Source organism: Rhamphochromis sp. 'chilingali' (assembly GCF_963969265.1).
Source record: "Rhamphochromis sp. 'chilingali' genome assembly, chromosome: 21".
NCBI lineage: Eukaryota > Metazoa > Chordata > Actinopteri > Cichliformes > Cichlidae > Rhamphochromis > Rhamphochromis sp. 'chilingali'.
This window is the reverse complement of record NC_137949.1, coordinates 1,367,594-1,382,144: the sequence shown is the minus strand read 5'-3', so window position 1 is coordinate 1,382,144 and position 14,551 is coordinate 1,367,594. Positions and strand designations below refer to the sequence as shown.

The 14,551-nt window shown below is 40.0% G+C and overlaps 2 long non-coding RNA genes across 3 annotated transcripts; one reads left to right on the top strand and one right to left on the bottom strand.

The window, feature by feature from the left end:
* Positions 1 to 1,128: 1,128 nt before the first annotated feature.
* Positions 1,129 to 5,865, top strand: LOC308389553. 2 transcript variants are annotated; one of them, XR_013970301.1, is made up of 7 exons: positions 1,129 to 1,645; positions 3,478 to 3,658; positions 3,757 to 4,247; positions 4,730 to 4,886; positions 5,138 to 5,245; positions 5,351 to 5,466; positions 5,609 to 5,865. It is a non-coding gene; the product is annotated as an uncharacterized lncRNA (long non-coding RNA). The 2 variants fall into 2 exon arrangements; XR_013970302.1 differs by having other exon boundaries at positions 5,138 to 5,175; positions 5,609 to 5,863.
* Positions 5,866 to 8,231: 2,366 nt separating this feature from the next.
* Positions 8,232 to 12,509, bottom strand: LOC308389016. Its single transcript, XR_013970204.1, has 5 exons — positions 12,146 to 12,509; positions 10,987 to 11,071; positions 10,102 to 10,259; positions 9,626 to 9,683; positions 8,232 to 8,700 (listed from the first exon to the last, which is right to left on the bottom strand). It is a non-coding gene; the product is annotated as an uncharacterized lncRNA (long non-coding RNA).
* Between the last annotated feature and the right edge of the window lie 2,042 nt (positions 12,510 to 14,551).

Genomic DNA, 14,551 nt, shown 5'->3' with positions numbered 1-14,551 from the left:
CTTGCCTGTCCTTTCTTTAACCTCGTTTCTGCATATCTTCACATCATGTATTTTTTGAGTACATCTGGACTTTTTTCTTGTCCTTTTCTCATCTGCTATTCCATATTTTATGTCCCCTCTTGTTTTGTTCTACTTTTTTCTTTCCTGTAGGTCTTTGGTGGAGATGAATGGGAAATCAATAGTGTCTGTGTTGACATGGAGAAGTAGACTGACTCTAAAACACACCCAGGTGATGGATGATGACAGCTGCTGTGTGTGCGTGAGAGCAAACATTTAGCCCTTGACCGTGACCCTTCAGTGTTTCACTGGGTCTTGGTCCTTGATGGTCGGAGCTTGGGGGTTGGGGGTTAGGTCAAGCCTAGGTGTATGAGACCCTGGGGAGGGCTGGCTGTATGGAAGTATTCAGCAGGTCAGCGTTATTGAGGACTGCAGGGAGCACAAGGAGGATGTGAAGGCAAGATATATTCACCTGTTGTTCCTCCTATGTGAATCTCACCTTGACCTCTTCTTGCACATGGAATGCATACGTACAATAAAGGTATTTAAGCTGAATTAAATATAGAATAATAGAGAATAAATGCAGGAATAAACAGCTACAGAGGTGTGTATTCCATGATGTGGATGGGCTTTCCCAAATTGCATTTTAATAAAGTGAACTAGCAGTGATTGAGCAGACCTCAGATTGTCTGCAAGGTTGTTGTAAATATAAATAAAATAAGAAACACTACTCCTACAGACGTGTGCAGAGAATGGACGCTCGAGTGCAGATTTGTGCTTCAGTCAGGCTAAACGATGTTTAAACAGACATGAGTATGAAAAACCCCACCTTCTAATCACGCGGGGTTGTAACTCCTGCACCATTTGTCTCTTTACATAATTCAAATGCACTAATACACACAGACACACAGGCCTCTGACGCTAACGGGTCATTGGCAGGTCAACTGAGGGTCTGACGTATGATGCCTGTGGACATCTGAGAACCTTTCTATTCGTCTCACCTTTCTCCTGTTCACCAATCCCCTATGCAGCTCACTTTCTCACAAAAAACCAATGAAAAAATACATGTGGCAACTACCAGGTGACTGTGGCTTTGGAGGTAAAGCGGGATGTCTGCTAATCCAACACGTTCTCACTCCCAACTCGTCAAACGTGTGACGCATGGTCAGGCTCCCTCTGCTGCACTTATGGACGCGCAGGGTACCCCTCTCGCGTCGGGAATTGACGTGAAGGGTCCTCCGATTGAAGAGATTGCCGCGGAAGTGCCTTTTGTCGGTATATTTAGACATTTTCCAAATCACATTGTAGTGACGTATACAGAACACAATAAATTATATAATGTAAACAACTACCTGAAAAACAGGTAGAACAATACTTTTGTATGGTTTATTGCATTTATGGAGGGAGTGATGTATGCTGGGTAATGGCACAGCTAGCTACTGGGTGACTTTATTCACCCGCTTCGGCTGTTATCAGTCCATACAATGGGCGTTATTAGCACAAATCAGTCCCATAGATATGGGCCATCTCCTGCTAGATTGTTCAGAAGGTTGTTCTCATCCATCCAGATGGAGGATCACTAACAGGAGCGTGGAAGACTCCAGAATCCACTCTGGCTGGAATCCGGTGGATACAGCAGTGTTTACAGGTAAGACCATTTAAACGGACAGCATTTATAGAATGACCATTAAACGTCAGCGAGTGTCAGTAATGTTAATGTGGTTATGTTAGTAATACACCGAGTGCTAATATAACAGCTTTACGATGCATTTGTAGATATTATTACGTGTTTTACCGTCTTTATGGTGCTAGCTTAAAGTTACGGTGTAAACGTTAGCCTATATTGGAGTAAAGCTGTTACTGGTTAAACGATGTTAGCACAGAAATATTAGCTTCTGTCATGACTGATGAAGTTACTAGTTAATAAAGTTTCCAGTAAAGTGTTTAATCGCAGCCACAGATTGACAGCAAATATCTCGATTAGCTTCAGTGCATCTGTAATAAATATGTGCAAGTTTCAGTGCTTCGTTTAAACTGTATGATACTTATACTGACCCAGGGTCAGTGTAAAATACAATCCTAGCTGTGTGAACAAAGCCTGGCTCCTTTAATCCTGCATGACAAACCTCAGGATGCAGGTTATTATTACTCTTTCCTGCTGGCACACCTGTCACACCTGAGAGTCAGCTAGAAACTTACAGTGACGTGGACATCATGCAAAGACTGCCAGACTCTGTAATACTGCAAATGATCAGTGACTCAAGTTATCACTAAACTTTAAACAGTACCTCTGTGTCTCTGTGTGCTGAACATCTAGGATTGGGTCAGGCTGCATCAGCTGAAGCTGTTATTTGTATATATCAGTATTTTTTATTCAGGTGTGGGGAAAATACGTAAGACTGCAGTGAAGCGATGCACCAGAGTAATCCCTGGCCAAAGGTATCGTACTCAAATCAGACTACTGATCCAGCCACATCAGCCTTTTGTGAGGTCTGTTTAAAGTAGACTAAAAGTGAACTGCAGGTTCCTGAGAGGTGGACTGTGAGCACAGAAACACATGTTCATACATACAGCTGCAGCAAACTTACATTAATTTTAAATAGATTTGTTACTCTGATGTCTGTCTCTGTGTTAGTCCTCTGACAGACTGGTGACCTGTCCAGGTGTGCTCTACCTATGACTACTGGGACAGGCTCTAGCCTCTGTAATAGAAATGTTCTGTTATTCTCATTTAAAGTATTTAAGTGCTTATGCATGTGCTTAGTTGTGACACTGTTACTGTTCAGTGAAAGTTTCTAAAACTAGATGAACTTACTTCAGCGTCAGCAGTTTGAGAAAACAACTCCCTTTACAGGTGCTGATAAGGCCAAGGGCACAAAACAGCTTAACCATTGATACGTTAGGTTTCATAGCAAGACACGTGAAGTGTGGTGTGATCAGTTTAACTTCCTCTTCCTTGGAATGCATAAAGGAGCAGGAGCACGACCTCTGTGGCAGCGCTGACATGACTGAACTGTGATGTTTGATGTGTGTTGGCGCAGTAATAAATAGCTTGATCACAGCTCTTTCTGTGTTGCAGACTTTATTTAAAAAATTCCACGACACCCCCCCTTCCCACTGTGAACCTGAATTGAATATTCAGAAGACATTTGTTTAAATAGTTCTACAAATCTGAGCTGTTGGTGTGTCCTTGGATTGTGTGGTAATAATATTAGAGCCTGCAATCTTTCTTACTGAAACTCTACTATGAGTCATGTTACCTGAGATTAATTCTATGTTTACCTGTCAGCCTGGACGAATGTGCTGTGTGAAGGAAATTAAATTAAATCAGATCTGAACTGCGTACATTTAAGGAACCTGTTCATATTTAATTGAAATATGAACCAGTGTTTTTTTTTTTTTGATTGCTGATTCCAAGAGAGTCTTTGTGGAAATCCTGTTTGGCTTTTTGTTATTTTAATTCTCTTCTCTGTTTTCCAGAACAGTTCTCCACAGTCACTGTCCACATGGGTCAGTGGGACCAAGAAGCACTCTGCTAATGTGTGGACTCTGACCAGCAACATCCAGCAAGACCCAGACAGCGTTTTCTATCTCCCAGCTGGAGTTTTTGTTTGTCAGTGACTGGAGAGTCAGATTTTTGTTGAGCTTCACACTTGCAGAGGTAAGTCAGTTTGCAGAGATCCCTCCCACCCTGGCTTTTATGTGCTAGATTTCTTATCTGAAAGAGTAATATTTCAGTGACTGCTGCTTATACCACAGGTTAATACACTCTACTGATCCCTGATGGGAGAATCATCAATTTTGGCAACAAAGAAGCCTGGTGGATGTTTGTTTACAGTCTGATGATGGGACATCATGCTCTGCATCTTCAAAGTTTGCCTCCTCATTATTATTCATACCCAGTAATGTGAAGTATGCTTATATCTACTATAACTGAACCAACCTGGTGCTCTTCATTTATGGAGGCTGTTGAGTCTGAATGTTGGATGTTGTGTATCTCGTGTTCTCTGGGCTTTGTTGTCCTCAGTCTTTTTGCAGGATCAGAAAACAAAACCAGGAGGCGCGTAAATGTTTCTTCTCCATGATGTTTCTTCAAATGTTTCTTCTGGATGATGATAAGACTGACACGGGATGCCACCTTTGGTCTTGTGATGAAGCAAAGCTCAGGAAGAAGTGGGATTAAATGGTACCCACATGTGTGCTGCTGAGAAGGATGTACAGGGGCACCTGCAGCCAAATCCAAGCCTCAGGTTAGTTGTAGTTGCAGAACGCTACAGGACTGAGACAGCTGAGGCATCAAATGTTTGATTAAACGGATGAAAAAGAGAAGTTTTTTCCCTATAATTATCACTTCTTAAAATCTGTAGCAACTTCAAGTCTTTCAGCATGCTGAGCATGCTCAGAATGTGACAATATATTTTTGTTCAATATTTAATTTCTTTCAGTTGCAATTGTTAAATGAAAAAAAATATATTCTTATAATTTAGCAAACTAATTTATCAAAAAATATATATATACATATATCTGTATTAGTTTTAATAAATTAATTTGACACCTGTATTGAAAATACCATATTGTATTCATACAGAATCAGTTTGGTATCATGTTTGTCTGCTCACTGATTGCTGAAACTAAGAGCTACTTTGATCTGTTTAGATCTAAAGTATCCAAAGTTGAGCTCTGATGTTTCTTCACCCCTGTGTGTGATATGTGATGTCCTACATGCTGGCAGAGCAGCAGTTTGTGCTCACAGATGGTGACAGTGTGGAGAAACGGTGGTGTTTCCTCAGAAGAACCAGCAGAGTCACAAAGGACACCAGTCCATCTCACCACCTTGACTTGCTGACTGATGCTCATCTGCACTGCACAGAGGAAATCAACTGACCGAGGTTTGTCCAGTGACGTGTTATGAAATGTATATTTGTTTTATGCTTACAGATATGTTTTTCTTGACAGAGGCTCTGCAGAGGTTAGACAAAGCAGAGAAAACATGTGCTTTACATTTTACTGTGATTTATTGAGATATTTGTTGCCTGATGTTCAGCAGGAATGGAGAAATAGAATCAAAGGAGATGTTTTTGATGTTTTTGTAATGATGTAAGTAAATCTTCAATATTATTTATTTGCTTGGTTATATTAGGAGTGTTTCAGAGTGAGGGGGGAGGAGTCATCATCCAGGTAAAGTGACGTGGATCCGTGGACACACTTGTCTCCCCTTTAAAGGAGACGATCCAAGTCATCCTTAAATGTTAGTGCTTTCAAATACACAAACATTTTTAAAGGACAAAAATGAACATCCAACTTTGACTGTAACACAAAATAAATCTTTGCATGTGTGTTTTCAAACTCTCAGATGGGCAGCATATCAGTCTTGGACTGTCTAACCTGCAGCACTGAATGACCACCACACATGAGCATGTTCCTGCAACATTCAGCATCTGATCCTTCATCTGTGTGCTTCTGCTTTTGGTAAGTAGAGTTACCCAACTCCAGTAACTCTAAACACATGCCATCCATTTCTAACGGCCTGGTTACTTCCTGTCAGTTACTTTAGAAACCATGTGGTCACCTGACCTAACACTGTTTCTTCTTCTTCCCCTTAATGTTCAAGTGTCACATGTCAAACAGCTGGAGAGGAAACTACACCAGTGTACTGGGATGTTTCACCAACACGTGCCAGATGCTGTTCCTTCATGGTGACATCACCAGAGACAGCCCCGCCCACCTCAGGACCTCGCCATTGATCATGATGATTATAATGATGACAGCGAGCGGAACTAAGACTGTAAAAATCCACGACCAGAATGTTTCTTTCTAATTATGAACGAATAGTGAGAGCCTCTTTCTGTGTTTTGTCTGTTTTGGGTTTTTAACCTCATTTGTTACTAACAAAGTTCACAAGCTCACACAGTTTACATTCTGTATGTTTCCATCTTTACCAGCCACACTCTAACTGCATTTAAGAAAATAATCCTTAAAAATCGTCGTTTTTCTCTTTTGTAATTGATGATAATTCAGTGAATATACTGCGCTGCTTCCTTTTATTGCGTCACACATTGCTTTAAGTTTTTCAGTGTCCAGTTATTTTTTACTGCTGTTTGAATTCTCTGTATGTTTGACCCTGTAGACTGTTTGATGGACTGCTTGTCTTCCTGTTTGTAACCGCCGCCTGTTTTTTAATAAAGATTTGGATTTCTGACTTCAACACAGCCTCTGCGTGTCCTCCCTTTGTGTCGTCTTCCTCTGTGAATGTGTTGCATGTGTCACAGATTCATTTTATTAACAGCTTTCCCACAGTGAGTTGCATCAGCATTCATTCACAGCACATTTCAGAAGGATTCAGATTAATACAGTGATCTTACAGTCAGAATGATCCTGACAGAGTGCCACTGTAAATGATCTTTCATCAGGTACATTTTAAAGTTCAGTATTTCAAAGCAGGAGTTATGAAGAATCATGCTGGCATTAGGACTAATAATATGTACTTACAAAGTCAAAGTTTTTTAATTATGCTAGAATATTGGAAGACAATCAACTTTGTGTTTTCGGCATATTAATTATTCTGAAATAGAGACGTGACCCTCACTGTACAGAAGCACTAAACAACTGACAATCTAACAGACATCATTGGCCTGAGCTGTCATGCACAGTGAGTCTGATCCTTTGCTGTGAGAGTCTGACAAGCATGTTTCTGGTCAGTTTGGAAGAAACAATATCACAATGTTGATCTTTCTTTCCAATATTCCTTCTCTTTTAAACTGTGATCAAAGGTACTTATGTTCACAGCATGTAATAATACTGACAGTCCAGGGCATTGTGGTCTGTTGAGCTAGGGTTAGGGTTAGCAATTCAGACATATGTAATCAATATTAAACGTCTCTGACGTGGGCCACTATCCGCAGTGTTGGGAAATCCATACCAGGCTGGAACGAGTCAAGGTAGGTGAGCATCCACGAGAAGACACAGCAGATGCATCCTACTAATACTGACAGGACCAGGAGACTCCAGAAACCGAGCATCTTCTCTTCAGTGCCATCCACTCCTGTCACCCTCTCTGCCCGCAGCTCTTTGAGTATGGGGTAGATAAGGGCGCAGAGAAACCCTTATTACTAATTCGTATTATAATTCAATTTCCATGAAATATTCATATTCAGTATCGGTCCTTTTATATTATAACCACGGATCCACCCAGGCTCATGGTGGGGCAGGGCTCTGTCCTGGGATGCTTGAGTACAAGGTAATGTACACCCTGACCAGGTATCCAGTCTGTCAGAATTGTTTTCAATATTTGGTTCAAAAACACGAGTGACAACAAAAATCCAACTAGGATTCTTGCATATGATGAATGAAGTCTGTCTTTGACTGTATTGTCCAGCTGATCCATCAAACCCCCAGCAGGTGAACCTTATTCATGACATAACACGGCAACAATGTAAAAAAGAAACAGCAACAGTCTAAATGTAAAGTGCATTCTAAAGTCCTCTTCAATAAATCATATGCAAAGAGTCATTCAGGACTGTAAAACGTGAACTACAGAACCCAGAGTCTTCATCATTAAATCTCTGGTTGCTTCATTTTTCTATCCTATATCAGATACTTTAAGGTTAGGTTAGGTAAACTTGCATTCTCATGTTGAGGCAAAATGCTTTATGTGTGTGTGTGTCATGAACGGCTATAAAAGGCCTATAATTAAAGAACAAAGCGGGGTTTGAGTTCGAGTTGCGGCAGACTGTCACTACTTGTAAATGGAACGCAGCCTTCCTGCGGCGGACAGCTAATAACAGGAATCGGACGCGGTCCACCCAAGTCCACAGCAACCACCATAGCAACCGCCTAGCATGACCTTAAAAACACATTCTGTCTTCATAACTATCAAACACGTGAAATGATTTGCAAAGTGTGAAAGTGTTACAGCTGCAGAGAGCTATGGCGGTATCTTTGGAAGCTGTTTACATAGCTAATAATATACGATGTAACCATGGAGACAGTCAGTCACGTGAGCTAGCGGTGCATGTTTACTACAGTGAATAAGGTGATTGCGTGCACAGCGTCCACACGCTGCAGAGGGTAAAGACATTACTTCAATATTGTTTTATACTGATATATATTTGCCTTCTGTTGACCATCACCTCAGGTTCACCATTACAGTTTCAGCAGACAGATGCACACTGTCTAAATATGAACACATTCAAAAACTCATGTCTCAGAAATAAGCACAGCTGTTCATGTTTGTCATCAGAGTTTTATTTGTAAGAAAATTATGAACTTCATATTGTGTATCAAATAAAAGAACATTTCACAACTCTGAGTCAACAGAAACAGGTAACAGAAATGTCTCTAATGTGTACAGTGTAGTGTAAGCATTAAAAGATCATAAAGGAAACACTAACATTTATGTGAAACTAATTGTAATAAAAAATGAGCAGGTGCTTTATAGATTTAAAAGAAAGAATCTGAAAACAACACTTTTTTGGTCTAAGTGATCAAAGTAGAAAACAGAACTGATGTTCAAAAACAAACCGTAGCTGCACTAATATTACACATCTCCATTGTTGTGGTGAACAGACATGTTGCTTTTAAAACCACATGCAGTGTGTGACCGTGACTGTTCACTGAGACCATGAACGCCACTTTGCTGAAGCCTTCGCCTTCTTCTTCTTCTTCTAAATTGGAAGCAGAAGGAGCACGAGCTGCTTTGATCTACTGAAATGAAAAAGCAGAACATCTGAGTTGAAATCATTAAGACAGGAACAAATTCAATGCAGTGTCTCAGGTGGCTTAGCCTGTTACAACTGTTGATACAAGCTAAATACGGTTAACACACAGTGTCAGGGAGCTCCAGTGTGGGAACTAGTGGCTTTAGGTTTGTAGTCATTTAACTTTCATCCATTCATTCATTTAATTCAGGAGGAAGAAATGTCAGGTTGGTGCAGGCTGGTTACATGCATTTGGTCCCATGCTGTCTTTAATTAAATGACTTGGTTCATTTTATGGCTGGGCTGTATGTGGGGTTATATCATGTTATTTGGGCAGGAGGACCTGTCCTCTGTTAGAATTAGAAAGTTTCTCCATAAGTAGAGTTTCTAACTCTTCTAGCACATCTGTGGCTGACAGCTTTTTTGGTGGCTCTTTTTACCCCACACTGGTTGTGAGTGTGTAAATAGCCCCACTAGTTCTTTTGGGTTGCAGTTAACTTGGGAGGAAGAGGTAGGTCTGCCATGACTAGATGAATAACAATTATCTGGGATACATAAATTTCATAATGCATGCATGTATCTCTATAAACCTGCCTGAGGGCTGCCATTTTTACATTCAGTTATTTCTCTGTTGAATCTAAATAATGAATGTGTTACAGTTAAAGTGAAACACTGGTCAGTGTAAATGGCTCATTGGGAAACAGAAACCTTTAAATTAAACCTGATATCAAGTGTCAAACCATATCAAAGCTGTAAAAGATGTTTACAGTCAGAATTTATAAAACTATGATTGTAAATAAATTCAAACAAGTGAGCTTTTCTCTTTGTGCTGAATATCAACACTGTGACTTCTTAGACTGTAAGCTGTACTTTAGCACAACCAGTTGTAGAAGCTGCCACTCCAAATGTCTTTGATAACAAGAAAAAAATACCTTTCCAGTCCACGGCCTGAAGTTCTTCTCTGACATCTTCTGCCATCAGCTTTGTCTGCTGGTTTGAAGACAATAAACCACAAAAAGATGATTTAGTCACTTTGTCTGCATCATGCAGCTCGAATGTGTCGTGTAACGATGTTGAATAGCCGTCGTTATCCCTCTGCTGTGTCAGTAGGATTGTACTGTACAGCATCTCATTGATATGTGAGGAATGCTAATGTAAACAGACTTACATCATTAAAATATAAGGAGCAGGAGATATTTAGATATTTTTATATTTATATTACATTTTATAGCTGACGGATATTACTAAATAGATAGAATTTACTAAATAGCTGGATGAACATGAAAAATATGTCTATAATAACAAATGACCATGAGAGCCAGTAGAATTAATTCAGCTGGACACTCAAAAGACGTCCTTAAATGCTCTTTAAGTGGCAGAACAAACGAACAAACAGTTAATTGCTTACTTGAGATGAAATCTGCTCAGCTACTTTGAAAACAGCTTCTAACTGGTTCCTCCTTTAACAGGATGACGGCTCAGGGGTAAGGCCATCATGCAATCCAGCAACCTTTATGGTTCTGCTTTGATTCACCAGGAACTATTAGGGAAACCTTCCAGCGCCTCCTGTGAAAGACACAGGCATAAACACACAAACATTTATTAACATGTTCCACAGTCTTCCAGTTTGATTTTCTCATCCTGTGGACAACAACGTACATGGATGCAGGTTTATTGTTAACTTTTGTAAGGTTTATTTACTGAACATATCCAGCTGCAGCTCCACTGTGATCCTGAGCTGGATAAGCACTTAAGAAAATGTGTCAATAAATGGACAAACATCAGGTTATTATATTTATCCAAACAGACGGGACCAATAATGCTTCACTGAGTCAGAGACTTTAACGTCTCTTCTATGTAAGAATGTCTCGTGCTGATATACCTGCAAACTTGACAACAAAGGTTTTTCAGACTGCATGTAGCTCTATGTCAGCTCACACATTTACATTCATGTCACACTTATTTCTGCTTTCCCATTTTATAATTATTACTTACATTTTGATTAGATACCTTGAGTTTGTAAATGATCAGATTACATCATTGGAATACAATGTATCCAATTCAGGGTTGCGGGAGGATGAAGCCTATCCCAGCTGATACAGGACAAAGACAGGCTGCCAGTTTATTGCAGAGCTAACACAATATGTGTAACAGAAAATCCACTTAAATGTTTTATATTTGTTATAATAATCATAATTATGACTATTATTTAAAGGTTTCTTTAAATAATACATTTTGATTTTTATAACCTCTAAAATATAAACCTGAGCTGTTTCAGATTCTGATCTCTGACCTCACTGCAGCTCCCTCTTGGATGTACGTCTGCTTCTTGTCTACCCCCAGTGTTGACCGCCTGCCCTTGATATCACGTACTGTACCTGAGGAACAAAAAAGGACAAACACTTGCCTTCATTTAAGAAGTACATTCATACAGAGGTAATCTATGGAAACACACTAGTTCAACCTTTGGGAGAAATCAGTTCCTGTGAAACATTTCTGTAAATGAACATCATGTGGAGAATGAATGAAATGAGTTCTTCAGGTGACTCAGCAGTCCCACACTGACAAATGACATCTAGTTAAACTATTAAGCATATTTGCTCTTCTGAAATCTGTGTTAAACAACAACAAACATAAATTAGTAACAAAAATACAGCTGAGTAGAGGCTTTACAAACCACCAGCAGCCATAATGCTAAATTTTAATCTTCAAATGTTTCTGAGCCGTCTTCAACCTGCTTTTAACACATTAAAGTCCCACAGTCAATGCAGCCTGACCCAATCCTAGATGTTCAGCACACAGAGACACAGAGGTACCGTTTAAAGTTTAGTGTTAACCTGAGTCACTGATCATTTGCAGTATTACAGAGTCTGGCGGTCTTTGCATGATGTCCACGTCACTGTAAGTTTCTAGCTGACTCTCAGGTGTGACAGGTGTGCCAGCAGGAAAGAGTAATAATAACCTGCATCCTGAGGTTTGTCATGCAGGATTAAAGGAGCCAGGCTTTGTTCACACAGCTAGGATTGTATTTTACACTGACCCTGGGTCAGTATAAGTATCATACAGTTTAAACGAAGCACTGAAACTTGCACATATTTATTACAGATGCACTGAAGCTAATCGAGATATTTGCTGTCAATCTGTGGCTGCGATTAATCACTTTACTGGAAACTTTATTAACTAGTAACTTCATCAGTCATGACAGAAGCTAATATTTCTGTGCTAACATCGTTTAACCAGTAACAGCTTTCCTCCAATATAAGCTAACGTTTACACCGTAACTTTAAGCTAGCACCATAAAGACGGTAAAACACGTAATAACATCTACAAATGCATCTTAAAGCTGTTATATTAGCACTCGGTGTATTACTAACATAACCACATTAACATTACTGACACTCGCTGACGTTTAATGGTCATTCTATAAATGCTGTCCGTTTAAATGGTCTTACCTGTAAACACTGCTGTATCCACCGGATTCCAGCCAGAGTGGATTCTGGAGTCTTCCACGCTCCTGTTAGTGATCCTCCATCTGGATGGATGAGAACAACCTTCTGAACAATCTAGCAGGAGATGGCCCATATCTATGGGACTGATTTGTGCTAATGACGCCCATTGTATGGACTGATAACAGCCGAAGCGGGTGAATAAAGTCACCCAGTAGCTAGCTGTGCCATTACCCAGCATACATCACTCCCTCCGTAAATGCAATAAACCATACAAAAGTATTGTTCTACCTGTTTTTCAGGTAGTTGTTTACATTATATAATTTATTGTGTTCTGTATACGTCACTACAATGTGATTTGGAAAATGTCTAAATATACCGACAAAAGGCACTTCCGCGGCAATCTCTTCAATCGGAGGACCCTTCACGTCAATTCCCGACGCGAGAGGGGTACCCTGCGCGTCCATAAGTGCAGCAGAGGGAGCCTGACCATGCGTCACACGTTTGACGAGTTGGGAGTGAGAACGTGTTGGCTAATCATACGTCTGTGGAAGGTTTGATCCCCTGGCTGCATGAGGCAGATACTGAACCCTGAGTTGCTCCTGTGTGTGAACGTTAGGCGAAAAGTGCTTGCACACTCTCATTTAGCTTACATAAATGTGCGTGTGTGTGTGTGTGTGTGTGAAAGAGGCTTGTAGTAAGAAAGTGCTCCAATAGAGTAGAAAAGCAGTCAGTGACTGATACATGTAACCAAGTGCTGCTCAAAGCTCCTTGCAGTCCTCACAAAACAGAACAAGCAGCTACATTTCAGATGCTAAAACATCCACAGACCGTTACATTAAACAGTGAGTTTAATTCTGTGATGGTGTAGTGCAGAGGCATGGCAAAGTTTTAATTTTATAGCAAACAGTAATGATCTTTATTTCACTAAAGGTGCCATCACAAAATGTTTTAGTATTGTGAGTTAACCTTGTAACATACTCCAGGGAGTTTGTAGAACAACCTGATAATTTAATGTTTAATGTGTGCCTGAAAGTGTAAATGAAACACTACACATATAAAGCTTAATACATCATGGAGCTCTGCTCTCAAAAAACGACATAGATGTAACTCTGTGTGGATTTAAGAAATAAGTGCCAAGGTTTTAAAAACATGTGTAGCGCCATCTTCTGTTGTAAAGCACTTTATAAAAAAAGAGTCTGTTTGAATCACCGGACCAACAAGATTGATCCAAAACTACAACTTTTCCTTGACAAACCGGGTGTACCGAGCCACGCATTTAGGTGGCAAAGCAGATGTTCAGAACAGTGCTATTGTTTCCACTACTGTTTAACTAACATAAACTAATGTAAGTCTGTTAACCACAACCAACCGACCGACCCAGTAACCAAAACATCTTTCAAAAACTCTAAGCCCTTTCAGCTGTTTAGACAGTTTACATCTATGTCAGTTTAAGAGCAGGGCTCCATCATGTAAATTAGCCTTTACAGTGGTCCCTGGCTATGTCTCCTGTACAGTACAGAATGTGTTCAGGTTGTTAAATTTACATAAATCTTCGATTGCTAGCAGTGTGACTCTGAAATGAAATTTTCTCCCCAACAAACACAACGATGTCCACGAAACGTTTTGCGCCGTCAAAGGCAGCTGTGGTAGCACCCAAAAGGCAGATGATGGTGCTAACCATCACACAAAAACTTGGACTTCTGATTCATTGATTCATTAATGATTCATGAATGTTGAATCCTCTGGCAGCTGCTCTATTCCCAAGTTCTGGACCTGAAAACAGGGTTTGATCTTCGGTTACTGGACTTATTTTTCTATGAAGGTTTAAACAAGAGAGAAAAGTGTGAAAATGTTCATGCCTGTGTGAGAAAAGAGTATAAAGTGTGTAGTGAGGGGTTTTACAGCCTTAAAACATCTATGATAATTTTAAAAAGTAAAGCTGGCTACTTCGTGGATTTCACCTATCGCGGGTTATTTTTAGAGCGTAACTCCGGCGATAAACGAGGGGCCGCTGTATACAGTTAGTGCCTCATTTCCACCTTAAAGGACAAATCCTGGTCACAAATGACAGTTCCAGGCTTCCATATTAAGTGTCTTGTCAGAAACTGCATTTTTAAGAATGTATTGGGCAAAAACATCCAGGCCAGACACGTCAAGACATGTCTGGGGAAACCCTGTTAAACAAATCACATGTTGCCAACCCATTTTGTGTTATACCCTGTGTCTTTAAACACACACTCTTATACTGTAGGTAATGTCCTGTAGTGTAATAATACAAGTGAGGTATCAGATACAACAGTTATAAACAAGAAATCCAAGCGAGGAGGTGGTACTGAACCTAGTAGGTGAGTTTTTTAAAATGTCCTTTTATTTAGTGAAGAACTCAGCCCTTTAAAGCGAGACTGATTT